At 28.7% G+C, this 19,708-nt stretch overlaps 3 long non-coding RNA genes across 3 annotated transcripts; 2 read left to right on the top strand and 1 right to left on the bottom strand.

Annotated features, from left to right (window-relative positions):
• The first annotated feature begins 3,563 nt into the window (after positions 1–3,563).
• On the top strand, positions 3,564–4,144 carry LOC131657332 (uncharacterized). The gene is made up of 2 exons (XR_009300625.1): positions 3,564–3,781; positions 3,879–4,144. It is a non-coding gene; the product is annotated as an uncharacterized LOC131657332 (long non-coding RNA).
• Positions 4,145–7,335: 3,191 nt separating this feature from the next.
• LOC131657331 (uncharacterized) lies at positions 7,336–8,182 on the top strand. The gene is made up of 2 exons (XR_009300624.1): positions 7,336–7,483; positions 7,582–8,182. It is a non-coding gene; the product is annotated as an uncharacterized LOC131657331 (long non-coding RNA).
• A 6,517-nt stretch (positions 8,183–14,699) lies between these two features.
• Positions 14,700–15,286, bottom strand: LOC131657330 (uncharacterized). Its single transcript, XR_009300623.1, has 2 exons — positions 15,075–15,286; positions 14,700–14,977 (listed from the first exon to the last, which is right to left on the bottom strand). It is a non-coding gene; the product is annotated as an uncharacterized LOC131657330 (long non-coding RNA).
• Positions 15,287–19,708: the final 4,422 nt, after the last annotated feature.

The following is a 19,708-nucleotide window of genomic DNA, read 5'->3' as shown; positions in this document are numbered from 1 at the left end:
GATGTGGTTGTTTCTTCCATCTTTTTCATTTGGTCACAAATACAACACAGGAGTGAGTTTGACTTAAAGGATAGTCTTTTTTATTTAGATATTAGGTATCATAATATTATCGAATCAGAATGTAATTGCGGTGCAATTTTAATGTCACGCCTTCTACTACATTAAAAACGACATTAGATGATTTTAATAATGTTTCTTCAAGTATTTTTTTTATCAAAAATCAAAATATTAGAATTGTAAAACTCAATTTATTTCTTATGCGATAAAAAAAATTAACATTAAGTTTTTCAACTTTCTATATCAATTTTTTTTATAAAAGTTCACACCGCAACAGTCTCAATGTGCATCACAACAATCACAACACTCACAACCGCAACCGCAATCGACAACTATACTAAGGAGTTGCTCATAATGTAAAGTACTTAAGATTTAGAACTATGATATATGTAACTGCTCAACGTATTTCATTATACAAATGATACACATGCATGAAGAATTTAATTTATTCAATACAACTTTAATTTCATATTTTATTCTTCTTCACATACTGACTTAAGTGACTTAAGTGTTGTAGTGCTAATTTTGCATGTTAGTCTCTTCTCTACATATGAGGTTTAAGTTCAATGTTGTCCGTCATAACCACTAATAATCAATTTTGTTTCCATAATAGAACAATATATAAGAGGTTTAAAAGTTAGTCAATTTTGGATTCATTTTGATCGTATTGATTTTTTAACTGTTCAATATTTATTAAAAGTTAGTAATTTTTTATTTAATTATCGACAAATTAAATGAAAGATTTTTGAGTTTTTTTCATCGTTAATTATAAGAAAAAGATTAATATAATACATTTTAAAGAATTAATAAATTAAAATATAAACTAGAGTAAATAATTAGAATGTTACACATAAGATAGATGAGTAAATCTATAAACTAAGAATCGAGTAGAACCTTATTTAAATCCTAGATATCTTTGTCGAATTCATTTGTTAGAAGTGACATTTGTTTATAATTTACAAAATATACCATGGATTATTTTTATATTTGTCTAATCTTATTTAATTGTTTTATTTATTCACTATTATTTAAAAAGAAAAAAAAATCAGTTCTAATGAAGATTTATCAAATCAATTATTACAAATCAAATTAATGTAGATTTGTGCGCTTGCGGGATTGGTTCAACCGCATATAAAGATTCATACTCTAATGGGATTTATAGTTGGACTCTCTTTCTATTTAAGGATGAGCTCTCCGTTGTAAAATAATCAGATCTTGAGAAACAAGAAAGGCGTGTTTAGTTGTGCTGAGTCTTTTTGGTTTATTTTCATTTTGTGTTATTAAACTCTATTCACTAGTCATAGTCATATGTTAAGGAATAGAGTAATTTTGAGTTGTAATTTGTTCCATCATTCATAAGCTATTGTATCTGTCCAAACACTTGGTGAGTGTTTGAGAGAAAGTGAGAGGGATCTCATATTCAAGGGAAGCTCTGAACAGGAATTCACTAGTAGTACTAGGAAAAGAGGCATTGAGCCAAGAGGATTCAGCTAATACCAATTTGTACTTTTGACTATTAAGAGTGAATTTCATTTGTTGGGTTAACGCCCTTTAGATGTAGGTGACATTGTATCAAACTTAGTTAACAATTCCTTGTGTCATTTTCCTTTTGTTACTATTTTATTGATTGCACGTTAATCTTATCATACACAATATTACAATATTGTTTCTAACATTTTGTCATTCGAAAAACATATTTTCAATGCCATGTTCCATTCATTTCTGAAATACAATTGAAACTGAGAGAGAAAGTTTAGAATAAAATGAAACCTAAACTCAAAACTTCATAATCTCCATACAAAACCTAAACATAAATTCAAAAACTTCATTTGTTCCATTAATGAAACTCGATATTTCACCAGAATCATCCACTCAAATGACATTAGTTCCAACACAAATTGAAAGAATCTCGAAAACGAAGCACAAGAAACAAAACATGAGGTGAAGTAAAAAGAATGAAACTCAAACTAAGGAAAGGAAGTGAAACTTGAAACAAAGCTTCATCCACCATTATCTTCTTTGTCTTAATCTCTATTTGGTTTTCCATTCATGGAACTTAATGATGTTAGGTTTTTCAGCTTTTTGGTGTAGATTTGTTACAATGGAAATTAACAATGTTTTTATTTTATCAACAAATTCCATAACATATCCCGTTAATTGTTAGAATAAAAGATATTATTAAAATCTTATAATATCTCTTAAATATTATAAATATCTTATAATATATCTTAGACTGTTATGGGTATATATCTTATAATATCTTTTGAATTATTATAAATATCTTAAAATATATTTTTTATATTAATTTATATGATCTCTAAATTAATATAAAATATTCTAACATTAATGAATGAATTCATGAACCTAACCGACCGAACTCGATACCTGTGAACCGTTTAGACTAGACTACTTTTCGATTTTCTGATTTATGAAAATCTTGAATTATGTTTTCTATCTCTTCATCAACAAAGGTTTTAAGGCATACTTCAACATATAATATAATATATTTTTTGTGGTTAGAATTAAAAGTTAGTAAGAACATATCTCAATGGTAGATATTTCTTACAACTATAGACTAATTGACTCATTATTAATATATCACAATGTTCCTTTGGGTACTAATTAATAATGATTAGTCTCTTTTAATAAGGATTCCGAGTCCACTAATTACTCTATTGATCCCAACAAGACAACATTTTGAGTACTAGGGTATAAGAGATATTACATTTATTGCATTAGAATTTTTTACTTTTGTAGTTACTATCTTTCTTTTTTTGTCTTTTCCAAGTGGGAATTATTAATAAACTTGAGTCCTAAATATATTCTATCTATAAGCTAGTAAAATAATCAAAACTAATGTAATGTGCTTGGAAGTTGTTTTTGATCCAAAAATACAATATATAACACCACATTTGAAAGTTAAATGTTATCCAACAATACACTCTAATAATTCATAAATAAATTTTCTTTTAATATTATTTATCTCTTATGTTTTAATCTTAGTTTGAACTATTTAATAAAATTAGTTATTTTTTTAATTTTAAAATGCTTACTAAATATGTTAAAGGGACAAATACAACATATTAATGTATTTGATTTTTTTTAATAATTGTTTAAATTTTAAGAAATATTTTTTACAACTATATAAATGAAAATACTATTTGATAAATATTATCTTGAGGAATTATTAATCAACTTTAAATATTAAATACATTTTATCTATAAGCTAGAAAGTCATATATAAAACAATCAAAGCTAATATAATGTGCTTGGAAGTTAACTTTGATCTAAAAACATAATATATAACACCACATTTGAAAGTTAAATGTTATCCAACAATACACTCCAATAATTTATACATATGTTTTTTTAAATATTATTTATCTTTTATGTTTTAATCTTTTATGTCATGGAAGGTTGAATTATTTAATAAAATTGATTATATTTATAATCTAAAATGCTTACTAAATATGCTAGAGGGACAAATACAACACATTGGTGTATTTGAATTTTCTTTAATAATTGCTTAAATTTTGAGAAGAATTTTTTACAACTACATAAAGGACAATAATATTTGATAAATGCAAGGAGAGTTTGAACCTTAAAAGAAAATTAACGAAACTATTTCTTAAATAGAAAGAAAGAAATGTGGTTGAAGTTGTCAAATTTGCTTATATTATGTTTATCTTTCTTTCTATATTGTCGGTGTCAATCTTCCATGGAAGTAATCCATTTTTTAATATTTACAAATTTTCTTCTTTAATTTATACATAATGTTTTATTAAATATTATCTAAACTTTTATTCTATTTTGCAATACAGGAAATTCCAAGTGCAAGAGGGATACAGATTGTTTAAGTCGTATGTGCCTGCCACCAAAGATAATGAAGTGTTCCAATAAACTATGTGTGTGTGCTCCTATATGATTATGCATTTAATGTCTTATCCAAGAGAGTACCCAAATGAGCTTCAAGATAGTTTTATGAACTATAATGTAGTTATTGTATTGTCATATCATAGTTTGTTTTTTTTTTCTTTTACATTTAACAAACAGTGTATTATGCTTAATTTTATTTACATTGTGTTCTTATATTGAGTTAAATTTATTTTTACCTTCTATTAGAATATTTTTAATATTTAAGTTGAAAAATAATTTATATTACTTCTAAGACTATAATTTTATATTCATGTTATAGTATTTATATTCTCTAATATTTCCCACATCGATTTATATTTCTCATAGATTTAAATTTTTTATTGGCTATATATGTATTGGACTTGAGTCGTCACACACAAGAGGGGAGGGGGTTGAATTGTGTTATTTGAAAAAACGTGGTTTTAAAAACTTTTTGGCAAATTAACTTAAATAAGAGTTTTAAAATCATTTTCAAATGATAAGTAGCGGAAAATAAATAACATAAAGTTAAAGGTAGATGTTCGGTCTACACTAAAGGACATACTCGTCTATCGAAAATTTGGTCTTGAGAGTTTTCAATAATACTTAGGAGCTTTCAGTAGTAAAATCTCATGAACCCCCTTATACAAGGAAATGGTGGTTAATCTTCAACCAAATATTACAAAATGATGGATATGAGAGTTTGCGTCTTTTCTATATTAAATTACTGAGAGTGAAGTGACAATTCTCCCTTCCCAACTGCGTATTGAAGCGGTTAGTCTCCTTTCCGCGAACACGGAACTTGTAACGGTAAGTCTTCAAGTTCCAAATATTTGAGTCAATTTTGGTTTATCACGATAACCAAATATCCTATGAGATCTTAACCAGGATGATCTCAAACCTTAATTAATTTTAACATGATAAATCATAACCTGTGATATTTTAAACAGGCTAATCTCAAACCTAAAAAGATTTTAATATTGTCTAATCTTCAACCTAGAAAGGAACTGATCACATAATTCACAACCAAAGCTTTTATCAAGTTTAGTTTCTAACCAAATATTTTATCTCCAAATGGACTGTATTCAACCAAGGTGTATAAACAACATTTCTTTGGTGAATTGTACAATTCCCCACTTTCAGAATTACATTGATATCCTCACTCGCAAAGAACTTTTTTCTCAATAGGATTTGACTATAACATTTAGTGAGAGAAATTTAGAGAGATAGAGTGTGTGTGTGTGTGTGTGTGTGTGTGTGTGTGTGTGTGTGTGTGAGAGAGAGAGAGAGAGAGAGAGAGAGAGAGAGAGAGAGAGAGAGAGAGGGAAGTACCAAAACATGTTTTTGGATGATTTGAAATGAGAAATAAAGCCTCTATTCAAATACAAGAGGAATGCTTAAAACAAAATTCTCAGTTAATTATTTTGACAGTTGGCTAATCGATTAAATTATAAAAAAATTGTCGTTGTTGGTCATTCTAAAAGGAAACAAGACCTGTCTAGACGTTGCACATAATTGATGTGCTGTCTAAATAGCTTGAGCCTTAAGTTTGAACTAATCTAATTGATTAACAAAAGGGCCTAATCGACTAGATTTGTCAAATATTTCTCTTTAGATATTTTCAATGTTCCTAAGTCATCTAGCACAACTTAAAGACATTTTTGAAAATGTTTAAGGGATTTGAAAACAGATTTTAGTGTGTATGATTATAGACATATACTTTTATGAAAAAAATCCTTCGCTTTTATATATGTTCACTCAGTTACTAACCAAAGAGATTAACTCCTTCTACAAGCTTTTTGCCAGATATTATCTTTTGTATTGATAATTCTTGAGATCACTAGAGCCTTTAGATAATGCACTTTGTTATCCATCTTAAATTCCTCAAAACCATATTACTCGAGTTTGTATCCTTAACCGTTTAAGCACTATGCTTGACTTATCATCAATTATCTGCAGAAGAATGGTCGGGTTAGGTTTTAGGTTAGCCCAAATGGCCATTTCCCTTTACCCAAAGAGAAAGGTTTATATAAGTGAATAAGGATTGAATTTCGGTTCACTTTTGGAGGGAAAGATGAGGAATTCTGTTAAGCTTTGGGGAAAATTAAAGAGGAATCCGTGTCCTTTGTGAAGAGGGATTAGGGACCCTTGATTGTAAGAGACAAAGAGGTTGAGATTGATCAACTTTGTGTTAGTTTGTTGTGTTTTTAAACCTAATTTTTGTGTATTAGTGTAAATTGCGTGAGTTGATATGTATGTATGGATAGAAAAAAATGGTTATGGTCTTATGGATGAGCATTGATGATAAAAGACATGAAACGTGAAAAAAAATGAAGCTGAAAAAAGTGAAAAGAAACTTCCTCTTTTCTTATAATTTATTTGAATACAAATGTAAAAAGGTTATGCTGCAAATATGTCTCATGAAAATAAAATATTTATTATTTTTATTCCAAACTTTTCTTGGTTTTTATTTTAAAACAAATAATTCAAATAAATTTTAAAAAATAATTTGCAAAAGAATTAAAATATTCAACTAACTCAATCTTTAATTGAAAAAACAAATCCAAATTTACTTATTGACAAAAAAAAAACTAAGAGTCAAATGATGATTTGGCAACTAAAGTGGGAACGACCGAGATGATTTGAATTAAAACCAAAGGAAAAAAATTGAACATGTATTTCAAAAAAGTTGACTTTGATGGAAATACTAAAACGAGACATGTATTCTAATGACAGGGGAAGGTGATATATATATATATATATATATATATATATATATATATATATATATATATATATATATATATATATATATATATATATATATATATATATATATATATATATATATATATATATCTTATTTGTTTGAATTATAATTTTTGTTTATTTTTATATTGCACTCCTTCAAATGATACACATTTTTTTAAATAAATTTTTCAAACATTTAAGTATCGAAATAAAATGTTTAAACATGAATTTTTATTAATCCCAAGATACATAATTACCAATCATAAACTTTTAATGTTATCTTATCAACTTGAAGTCCTAAATATATTTTATGTATGATCTATAAGTCGCACATAAAACAATCAAAACTAATGTATAACACCATATTTAAAAGTTAAGTGGTATCCAAGAATACGCTCAAATAATTCATAAATATGTTTTCTTTTAATATTCTTTATCATTTATGTTTTAATCTTTCATGTCATGGAAGGTTTGAACTATTTAATAAAATTGTTATATTTTTTTTAAAATCTAAAATGCTTACTAAATATGATAGAGGGACAAATACAATATGTTGATGTATTTTTTTTCAATAATTGTTTAAATTTTAAGAATGATTTTTTTACAACTATATAAAGGACAATAATATTTGATAAATGCAAGAAGAGTTTGAACCTTAAAAGATAGAAATTAATAAAACTATTTTTTAAATAGAGAGAAAGAAATATGGTTGAAGTTCTCAAGTTTGTTTATATTATGATTATCTTTCTTTATGTATTGTGTGCGTCATTCTACAACGGAAGTAATGTACTTTTTAATATTTACAAATTTTAGTTGTTAATTTATACATAATGTTTTATCAAATATTATCTAAAATATTATTCTTATTTTTCAATACAGGAAATTCCATGTGTTGGAAGGATACCGATTGTTTAAATCATATGTGCCTGCCACCAAAGATAGTGAAGTACTCCAATAAAATATGTGTGTGTGTTAAAGTGACCTCGCTACTTGATTAAGAAATTTTTATGAACTATACCGTAGTTATTAGATTGACATATCATAATTTTTTTTCTTTTTCTTTTATATTTCACAAATTATGTATTATGCTTAATATTATTTACACTGTGTTCTTCTATTAAATTAAAGGGTTAATAGACATTTGCCCCCCTGCCATATAGGCGAGATTCGGTTTACCCCCCTATTAATTTTTTTTTTTGGATTGCCCCTTTGAAATATGAAAAGCTCTATGATTTACCCCTCTAGGACCTCCCTGTAACCTTGTTTTTTTTATTTACCCACCTGATTTTTCACTATTTTTTACACGCTTAGGGGGTACCCTAAAAATACAGGGGGATAATCCAAAAAAAAAATTAATAGGGGGATAAACCGAAACACGCCTATATAGCGGGGGGCAAATGTCTATTAACCCTAAATTAAATTCATTTTTACCTTCTATCAGAATATCTTTAATATTTAAATTGAAAAATAATTTATATTACTTCTAAGACTATAATTTTATATTCATGCTATAGTATTTCAAATATTTCTCACACCAATTTATATTTCTCTTAGATTTTAGTTTTTTTTTGCCATATATATGCTAGACTTGAGACTTCACACACAAGAGGGAGCAGGGGAAGCTGAATTGTATGGTTTAAAAAAACTTAGTTTAAAAAACTTGTTGAAAAATTAACCTAAATTAGAGTGAAGTTGCCATTCTCCCTTCCTAACTGCAGATTGAAGCGGTTATTAATACATGAAATTCCATATGTAAGACTGATACCGATAGTTTAAATTGTACGTGCCTGCCACCAAAGGCAGTGAAGTGTTCCAATAAAATATGTGTGTGTGTTAAAGTCACCTCTTTCTTTGATTATGTTTCTATATAATTATGCATTTAGTGTCTTATCTAAGAGAGTACACAAATGAGCTCTACGAACTTTTTATGAACTATAATGTAGTTATTGTATTGACATATCATAATTTGTTTTCTTTTTCTTTTATATTTCACAAACTGTGTATTATGCTTAATTTTATTTACTTTGTGTTCTTCTATTCAATTAAATTCACTTTTACCTTCTATTAGAATATCTTTAATATTTAAGTTGAAAAATAATTTATATTACTTCAAAGACTATAATTTTATATTTATGCTATAGTATTTATATACTCTAATATTTCTCATAAATTTTAATTTTTTTATTGGCCATATATGTGTTGGACTTGAGACTTCCCACACAAGAGGGAGATTGTGAATTGTGTGGTTTAGAAAAATGTCGTTTTAAAAACTTTTTGACAAATTAACTTAAATTAGAGTTTTAAAATTATTTTCAAATGATAAGCAGCGGAAAATAAACAACATAAAGTAAAAGTTAGAGGTTCAGTCAAAACTAAAGAACCTACTCCTCTCCCTAAGATTTGGTCTTGAGAGTTTTCAATATTTCTTGGGAGCTTTTAGTCGTAAAGGTTCACGAACCCCCTTATACAAGGAAATGGTGGTTGATCTTCAACCAAATATTACAAGATGATGGATACGAGAGTTTGTGTCTTTTCTCCAATATATTATTGAGAGTGAAATGGTCATTCTCCCTTCCCAACTGCGGATTGAAGCAGTTAGTCTTCTTTCCACGAACATGGAACTTGTAACGGTTAAGAAAATGAAAGACTCTTGTTTGTAGTTGTGAAGGGTTGAAGTAGTACAGTTGGGTTGTGATATTTCAAAAGTTGGCAGAAAAAATAGAAAAATAGAAAAAAAAAAGAAAAGAAGAAAGAAAATTTATATTATTCCTTTTGAAGAAAAAAAGAAAAGAAAAAAATACAAAATAAAAAGAGAAGAGAAAAATGGTTGTAAAGAAGTTGTTTGAAAGTGAATGAAATATTGTTTAGTTCAATTCCTGCAGTTTATTTCAATTCTCTTTTGTCGCTTTAAATATTAGCCTAGTACTCTTTAAGATTTAAATCACCCTTACCTTGGTCACGTTAGAACCCAAATAATTTTTTTTTGATCTTTGTGTGCATGTATATCAAGTGTGGATGTTAGAGTCTTTTCAAGCTTATGGTAACGCTAACTTTTATGATGTGCTTTAAGTGTAAACAAATAGTCTAAACATTTGAGAGTGAGAGAATATTTATATCATGTGAAGATCTGGCCACTTCTGATATATTTTTTGGTAAATTATCCTCTTATTTGATTTGATTGTCACAAGTTACTCACTAACGTCAAATTTCTTCAAGCTTAGAATGATAATTTTGCTTATACCTATGTGATCCTGAAAGTCTTTGAAATTGCATGTTATGTTTTGTTCTCATTTTTTTTTTATTTTGTTTTGAATTTTGAATTTAGTGTTTTACTCGAAGTGCAAAAGTTTAAGTGAGGGGGAATTTGATTAGTGCATTTTGATGGACACTATTTTACTTTGTATTGCGACAATTCTTTAGTTTCTCTTGTTATTTTTATTTTTTTTTTAGCATATTTTCCAAGTTTAGTTTAATTTTTATTTTATTTTATTTTTGTCACTTATTTTCTGAATAAGCAGTAATTTACGAATCATAATTTGAGATAGAGATGTTATTTTACGCTTTCTAATATGTATTAGAAAGCTAAGTGGAAAAGTTATAAGTTTAATGTTGAAGTCAAAATCCAATTAGGAGTGAAGAGAAGTCAAATAATGTGTTTTCATTCCATACTTAATAAAATAATTAGTTTTTGGACTGGATTTATGTTTTTTGGGTCGGGTGCTCTTAGATCCCGGTTTTCTTGTATTATTTAAGCAAACACACAGCTCTTTTGCTAGATATTTAGTTTTCACGAAATTAGAATAAACGACCGCTAAGAATTCTACGGTGAGCCAAACTATATAGTCGATGTATTGAGCGTGTTTCCATCAAGACTTTGAGGTTTTTACATTTATCAATTCATCTTCTTTTCCTTTTTGAATATGCTCTGTGAATTTCAGTTGCTTAATTTGATATGTCATAGAGTAGTGTTGATTAAATTTGATTGATGCATGTTCCTTAACCATAATCGTGTTTACGTAGATTTTTTGTTAATTCAAATATTCTTTAATCGTTTTCTTAATTCAGCAAATAGGAGTGTAATTCATATGATATCGATGACACTTGTTTGATCGATGCTGTAATCGAATATGAATAGACATGCTTAAGGAATTTGAAAATTAGTAGCTACTAGCTAGTGATAAGTCGGAAACCAGACCATTAGATTAATCCGCTCGTCATATTCGTATTCAGTTTATCTATTTTTTTCATTCATTTTTTCTAAAACATTGAACTCTCTCATTCCCTCTTCATTTCATTTGGCTGGCTAAACGATTTATGAGTCTGTGCGATATAAATCAAGTGTCGCTTCCATATACTATATTTTATTAACCTGTTTTTGACTCGTGTGTGACAACGAATCAATAGCCCAACTGTTAGGAAGCATTATCTTATTGTTAAAGAAAAAAAATGTCATATAAAGTGATTTTCATAGACGGCACCAAGGATCTTTCCTAGGCCAAGATACTTCGATTGTGATTTAAAGTGATTTTCTTATTGTTAAAGAAAAAAATGTCATATAAAGTGATTTTCTAAGATGACATCTTCCAATGGTATTTTACACAATGTGGTACCTTCAAAAACACCATTATGCCTAATTCACTGAATGAACAAAATAAATAAGGTAATTTTAGGTTATCATTCGTGTGCACAGGAATTTGATGCACATGTTTTAGTTATAGAAACAACATTAAGGTTTTGGAAGACCCTTGTCTCTTAGACTTAATCAGTATTGTTTATACGGGAAGATGATAGCATATAATTTGTTATAGGATTAAATATATTTTTTATTCCTACAAAATTATCAATTTTAAATTTTAGTCCTTATAATTGGTTAGTTATGCATGTATTTTTAGTCCCTGCTGAAGGACTAAAACCTCATACAAAACCAATTTTATAAGGACTAAAACATAATTTTTTTTATAAGTTTAAAAATTAAAACTTGAGATATTTATAAGAACCAAAAACATATTCAACCCTGTTGCACCCCAAAATTTGCCCATCTAATTATTCTTAATTGGCTTACATATCTCATTTATTTACATCTTAGGTCATCTAACTTCATGAATTCATTCATTAAATAAAAGTAAAAACTAAGCTAAAATCTGGGATCAAGGACCAAGGATCGAATTGAGGTCTCACAGAAGCCTTAGCCAAAAGAAGCTTATTTATTTCATCACCCGAAGGAAAAATAACGCTTGGTACTTGGTCAATGTAATTGGTCCATTTAATTGATGCGCATCGAGTCATTATGGATTCTCACTGACCAAATGTACATTGAATCTATTAATTAGCATTTTATCTCATGCTATTGGAGTCAAGTTACAAGTTGAAATCAAGGGAAATATTTGTCTGGTTTCTTGGCATACAAGTTGTGAGACATCATTGTCATCACCTCTTTCATTTAAGCATGCAAGATGAAGAATTTGGCACTACAAGTTTATAACTTTGTCCTAGTATGGCCAATGGAAGAACTTAAAGGGTGGAACTTCAAATAAAGCATGATGGAGGAATTGTTCAAGGTTTAAATTAATTACAAATATCAAGTGTTCAAGAGTCGACATCGGAAAGGTCAATTGCTCAAATTACAATCCGAAGCCATTACAAAAGTTCAAATCCTTTACAAAATTCAAGTACAAAATGAAGAAAAAGTATTGCTCTTGGGAGGAGTGTGTGAACCTAAGTGAAGTCAAGTCATTATGAAAAATAAATTACTCAAATGTTGCGAAGCTGAAGGAAGTTATTCGTAAATGTGACATTCTGTACTTTGTTTTTGAGTACATGGAATGCATTTACCAACTAATGAAAAAAAGAAAGGAAAAAAAACTATTTTATGAGGATGAAGTCTGCAGCAGAGGCCCTTCAACATCCTTTCTTCAAGAGTTGCTTTTATACCCCCCCCCCCCCCCATCGAGCCCATAACACCTTTTTTGGGCGAATAATAAAATCTGACAACAAAAAACTCTTCTGGGCCAACCACTGGGCCTGCGCCCTAGCTGCTGTTCCTCACCTTAATTTCAATTTTGCACCCCCTGTGTCCATTACTAGAATTTAGTTTTTTAATTAGTTTTTGCCATTTTCATTTTGGTAATTAATACTAATTTTCTCCTTATCATTTTAGACTTTAACATGAATTTTGACATATAAAATAATCACAAAAATATTAGTTTAGGCTAATTTTTTTAATTCTTTTGCTTAATTAGAATTCAATTTCCTTCATAAAAATCAACATAAAAATAATAGTCCTTTAATTCATTTTTTGGTACTATATTTTGCATCATTTGCTTCCATGTTTTGTACCATATTTCGAGTCATCCTTTTAGTCATTTTTGCACTAATTTTGTATCATTGTTTACTTGTAATTTTGATCTTTGCTTGTGCTTATAATCTCATTCCTTTAGACTTAGGACCTATAATGTTTTCATAACTATTAGGCTTAGTCTTTTCCCTTAAAATCCTAACACTTAGGTATAATCATAACACTTAGGCTAGTTATTCATTCTAGGCTAGTTTTTCGTTCCTTTTTCTTTTCAACTTTAAAACATTTAATAAAGGAATAGGCGAATCACACTTCACTAAAAGTGGGAGAGAAATGCGTGGGATTCATTCCCTAATCTGTTTCTCAATCACTTAATGGGAGAGAAATGAGTGGGATTCATTCCCTAATCTGTTTCTCGATCACTATATAGAGAAATGAGTGGGATTCATTCCCTAATCTGTTTCTCGATCATTATATAGAGAAATGAGTGGGATTCATTCCCTAATCTGTTTCTCTATCCTTATGTGATTCAACTCGCAGATTAATCCCCCTTAAAAATCACCAATCAAAAACATCTAAAACATCTAATAAAGGCTCAGACCTAAATCAAAGTAATAAAGTGGTGCAGAACCTTGTATTGGGTTTTGTTCATCATGGAATTACCCTAAAAAATACAAACCAATTTTCTCTCTTCTCTCTTGCCTCCGAGGCATTCTTTCTCTTGCCTTCAGGGCATTCTTTCTCCTAATCGGACACGTTATTTCCGCTCCATTCCCAGCTTAAGACTCCAGAGGTTGAGTAGCGGAGTGTGAATGTAACTTCGTCCACTAAAAAACACAAAAACAAACAAAAACTAAAGAGCCGAACTAAGGCGCTCTGATTCCTGAAAAGGATACGTAGGCATTAGGTCGCGGGGCCTAAGCGAGACAACTATTTAAAACCTTTGTTTTCCCCGTGTTTCTTTTCTTTCATTTGCATGCATTCCCTTAGTAATTAAGCTACAGATTTACACACCCTTAGAATAGAACAAACATAAGTGGATCCTGTGGAGTACCACAGACGTGAGGGGTGCTAATACCTTCCCCTCGCATAACCGACTTCTTACCCGATCTTTGGTCGCAAGACCTTTTCTTATCCTTATTCTAGGTTTTCTGATATTCCTTTCCCTCTTTGGGATAAATATATTGGTGGCGACACTGTCCATTTTCGCGAGCGTGCGACAAACCCTTTGTTATATTATCCGACAGTCCTGCCTTAATTTTTTGGTTGGTTCGCGCTCTTTTTAGGATAAGTCTATGCCCACTCCCAAGGTTCTATAGTTTTCCTCTTTGTAATTTATTCCTAGCTTAATTAGTCTTATGTCATATTTGTCATAAACATCTACATCTTTTAGGGATGAATGATTCCATGTTGAGCAAAGACATGATTAAGCTACCAGTGACTCAAGCTCTCGAAATATTACGTTAATGGGCCATTTTCAAACTTGTTGTGTTGTTAAGCTTTTTAAACATATTACGATACATATGTGGCCAATATAAAAATTAAAATCTATAAAAAATATAAATTAATGTGGGGAATATTAAAGTATATAAATACTATAGCAGTCTTAGACGTAATATAAATTATTGTTCAACTTAAATATTAAAGATATTCTAATATAAGGTAAAAGTGAATTTAATTGAATAGAAGAACACAATATAAATAAAATTAAGCATAATACACCGTTTATTAAGCGTAAAAGAAAAAGAAAACAAATTATGATATGTCAATACAATAACTATATTATAGTTCATAAAACTTTCATGTAGCTCATTTGTGTACTCTCTTGGATAAGACACTAAATGCATAATCATATAGGAACATAATTAATGAAAGAGGTCACTTTAACACACACACATATTTTATTGGAACACTTCACTATCTTTGGGGGTAGGCACGTACGATTTAAACAATCGGTATCCCTCTTACACATGGAATTTCCTGTATTGCAAAATAAGAATAAGAGTTTAGATAATATTTGATAAAACATTATGTTTGAGTTATCAAAAAAAATTATAAATATTAAAAAATGGATTACTTAAATGCATGGTTGACGCCAACAATGTAGACAGAAAGAAAATCATAACATAAACAAACTTGACAATTTTAGCCATATTTCTTCCTTTCAATTTAAGAAGTGATTTTATCAATATATATCGTTTAAAGTTCAAATTCTCCTTACATCTATTATATATTATTTATATAGTTGTAAAGAACCTTTCTTAAAACTAAAACAATTATTAATTTTTTTCAAATACATCAATGTGTTGTATTTATCCCTCTAACATACTTAATAAGCATTTTAGATTAAAAAAACTAACCGATTTTACTAAATAGTTCAAACCTTTCATGACATAAAAGATTAAAACATAAAAAATAAATAATATTATAAGGATACATATTTGTGAATTAATGGAGTGTATTGTTGGATAACATTAAACTTTCAAATATGGTAATTGGTGTTATAGAGTATATTTTTGGATCAAAATTAACTTTCAAGTATAATACATTAGGTTTTTTTTATACATGACTTCTAACTCATAAGTAACATGAATTTAGGACTTCAAGTTTATTAATAATTCCTCATATAACATTAAAAATTTATTATTGATAATTATGTATATTTTAATTAATGAAAATGCATGTTTAAATATTTTATTTGCATATTTAAATGTATGAAATATTTATTTGGAAGAAATGTGTATCATTTGAAGGAGTCCAATATAAAAAAAAACAAAAATTATAATTAAAAACAAATAAAAAAATGGGAAAACAAGACAAATAAAGACAAATAAGAATTATAGTTTAAAAAGCTTCTCTTTAAAATAATCCATGAATAATATTTAATGAAAGGTTAAGTTTAAAAAGCTTAACAACACAACAGGTTTGAAAATGGCCCATTAACGTAATATTTCGAGAACTTGAGTCACGGGTAGCTTAATCATGTCTTTACTCAACATGAAATCATTCATCCCTAAAAGATATATGTTTATGACAAATATGATATAAGACTAATTAAGCTAGGAATAAATTACAAAGAGGAAGATTATAGAACCTTGGGAGTGGGCATAGACTTATCCTAAAAAGAGTGTGAACCAAGCAGAAAATTAAGGCAGGACTGTCAGATAATATAACAAAGGGTTGAATATGTTTTTGGTTTTTATAAATATCTCAAGCTTTAATTTTTAGTCTTATAAAAAAATTATGTTTTAGTTCTTATAAAACTGGTTTTGAATGACGTTTTAGTCCTTCAACAGGGACTAAAAATACATGCATAACTAATTTTATAAGAACTAAAATATGACTTTTTTATAAGGACTAAAATTTAAAATTGATAATTTTGTAGAAATCAAAAATATATTTAACCCTATAACAAACTATATGCTATCATCTTCTCGTATAAACAATATTGATTAAGTATAAGAGACAAGGGTCTTCCAAAACCTTAATGTTGTTGCCATAACTAAAACATGTGCATCAAATTACTGTGCACACGAATGAAAACCTAAGATTACCCCATTTATTTTGTTCATTCAGTGAGTTAGGCATAATGGTGTTTTTGCAGGTACCACATTCTGTAACATACCATTGGAAGATGTCATCTTAGTGATCTCTAAATCACAATCGAAGTATCTTGGCCTAGGCAAGATCCTTTGTGTCGCCTATGAAAATTATTTTATATGATATTTTTTTCTTTAACAATAAGATAATACTTCCTAACAGTTTGGTTGTTGGGCTGTTGATTCGTTGTCGCACAGGGGTCAAAAACAGGTTAATAAAATATAGTATATGGAAGTGACACTTGATTCATATCGCAAGGACTCATAAATCATTTAGCCAGCCAAATGAAATGAAGGGGGAATGAGGGGGTTCAATGTTTTAGAAAAATGAATGAAAAAAATAGATAAACTGAATACAAATACGATGAGCGAATTAATCTACTGGTCTGGTTTCCGACTTATCACTAGCTATTAATTTTCCAATTCCTTAAGCAGGTCTATTCATATTTGATTACAGCATCGATTAAACAAGCGTCACCGATATCATATGAATTACACTCCTATTTGCCGAATTAAGAAAACGATTAAAGAATATGCGAATTAACGAAAAAATCTACGTAAACACGATTATGGTTAAGGAACATGCATCAATCAAATTTAATCAACAATACTCTATGACATATCAAATTAAGCAACTAAATTTCACAGAGCATATTCGAAAAGGAAAAGAAGATGAATTGATAAAGGTAAAAAACTCAAAGTCTTGATGGAAACACGACTCAGTACATCGACTATATGGTTTGGCTCACTGTGGAATTCTTAGCGGTCGTTTATTCTAATTTTGTGAAAACTAAATATCTAGCAATAGAGTTATGTGTATATGGTTTGGCTCACTGTGGAATTCTTAGCGGTCGTTTATTCTAATTTTGTGAAAACTAAATATCTAGCAATAGAGTTATATGTTTGCTTAAATAATACAAGAAAACCGAGATCTAAGAGCACCCGGCCCAAAAAACATAAATCCAGTCCAAAAACTAATTATTTTATTAAGTCTGGAATGAAAACACATTATTTGACTTCTCTTCACTCCTAATTGGATTTTGACTTCAATATTAAACTTGTAACTTTTCCTCTTAGCTTTCTAATACATATTAGAAAGCGTCAAATGACATCTCGTATCTCAAATTATGATTCGTAAATTATTACTTATTCAGAAAATAAGTGGCGGAAATAAAATAAAAGAAAAATTAAACTAAACTTGGAAAATATGCTAAAAAAAATAAAAATAACAAGAGAAACTAAAGAATTGTCGCAACACAAAGTAAAATAGTGTGCATCAAAATTCACTAATCAAATTCCCCCACACTTAAACTTTTGCACTCCGAGTAAAACACTAAATTAAAAATTCAAAACAGAATAAAAACCAAAAAAAATGAGAACAAAACATAACATGCAATTTCAAAGACTTTCAGGATCACATAGGTATAAGCAAAATTATCATTCTAAGCTTCAAGGAATGTGATGTTAGTGAGTAACTTCTTGTGACAATCAAATCAAATAAGAGGGATAATTTACCAAAGAATATATCAGAAGTGGCAAGATCTTCACATGATATAAACATTCTCTCACTCTCAAATGTTTAGACTATTTGTTTATATTCAAAGAACATCATAAAAGTTAGTGTTACCATAAACTTAAAAAGACTCTAACATCCACACTTGATATACATACACACAAAAGATCAAAAGAACATTATTTGGGTTCAAACGTGACCAAGGTAGGGGTGAGTTAAATTTTAAAGAGTACTAGGCTAATATTTAAAGCGACAAAAGAGAATTGAAATAAACTGCGGGAATTGAACTAAATAATATTTCATTCACTTTCAAACAACTTCTTTACAACCATTTTTCTCTTCTCTTTTTATTTTGTATTTTTTTGTTTTCTATTTTTTTGCCAACTTTTGAAATATCACAACACAACTGTACTAATTCAACCCCACACAACTCCAAACAAGGGTCTTTCATCTCCTTAACCGTTACAAGTTTCATGTTCGTGGAAAGGAGACTAACCGCTTCAATCCGCAGTTGGGAAGGGAGAATGACCACTTCACTCTCAATAGTATATTGGAGAAAATACGCAAACTCTCATATCCATCATCTAGTAATATTTGATTGAAGACCAACCACCATTTCCTTGTATAAGGGGGTTTGTGGGCCTTTACGACTAAAAGCTTCCAAGTATTATTGAAAACTCTCAAGACCAAGTCTTAGGGAGAGGAGTAGGTTCTTTAATTTTGACTGAACCTCTAACTTTTACTTTATGTTCTTTATTTTCCGCTGCTTATCATTTGAAAATAATTTTAAAACTCTAATTTAAGTTAATTTGTCAAAAAGATTTTAAAACGACATTTTTCTAAACCACGCAATTCACCCTCTCCCTCTTGTGTGGGAAGTCTCAAGTCCAACACATATATGGCCAATATAAAATTAAAATTTATGAGAAATATTAGAGTATGTAAATACTATAGCATGAATATAAAATTATAGTCTTAGAAGTAATATAAATTATTTTTCAACTTAAATATTAAAGATATTTTAATAGAAGGTAAAAGAGAATTTAGTTTAATAGAAGAACACAATGTAAATAAAATTAAGCATAATACACAGTTTGTAAAATATAAAAGAAAAAGAAAACAAATTATGATATGTCAATACAATAACTACATTATAGTTCATAAAAATTTCGTAAAACTCATTTGTGTTCTCTCTTAGATAAGACACTAAATGCATAATTATATAGGAACATAATCAAAGAGAGAGTTGACTTTAACATACACACATATTTTATTGAAACACTTCACTACCTTTGGTGACAGGCACGTACGATTTAAACAATCGGTATCAATCTTACATATGGAATTTCCTGTATTAATAACAGCTTCAATCTGTAGTTAGGAAGAGAGAATGGAAACTTCACTTTAATTTAAGTTAATTTTTCAACAAGTTTTTTAAACTAAGTTTTTCTAAACCACACAATTCAGCCTCCCCTGCTCCCTCTTGTGTGTGAAGTCTAAAGTCCAACATATATATGGCCCAAAAAAACTAAAATCCTATGAGAAATATAAATTGATGTGAGAAATATTAGAAATAATATAGCATGAATATAAAATTAT

Source organism: Vicia villosa, linkage group LG3 (assembly GCF_029867415.1).
Source record: "Vicia villosa cultivar HV-30 ecotype Madison, WI linkage group LG3, Vvil1.0, whole genome shotgun sequence".
NCBI classification, from domain to species: Eukaryota; Viridiplantae; Streptophyta; class Magnoliopsida; order Fabales; family Fabaceae; genus Vicia; species Vicia villosa.
Note: the sequence above shows the minus strand (reverse complement) of the source record. Positions and strands in the feature narration are given on the sequence as shown.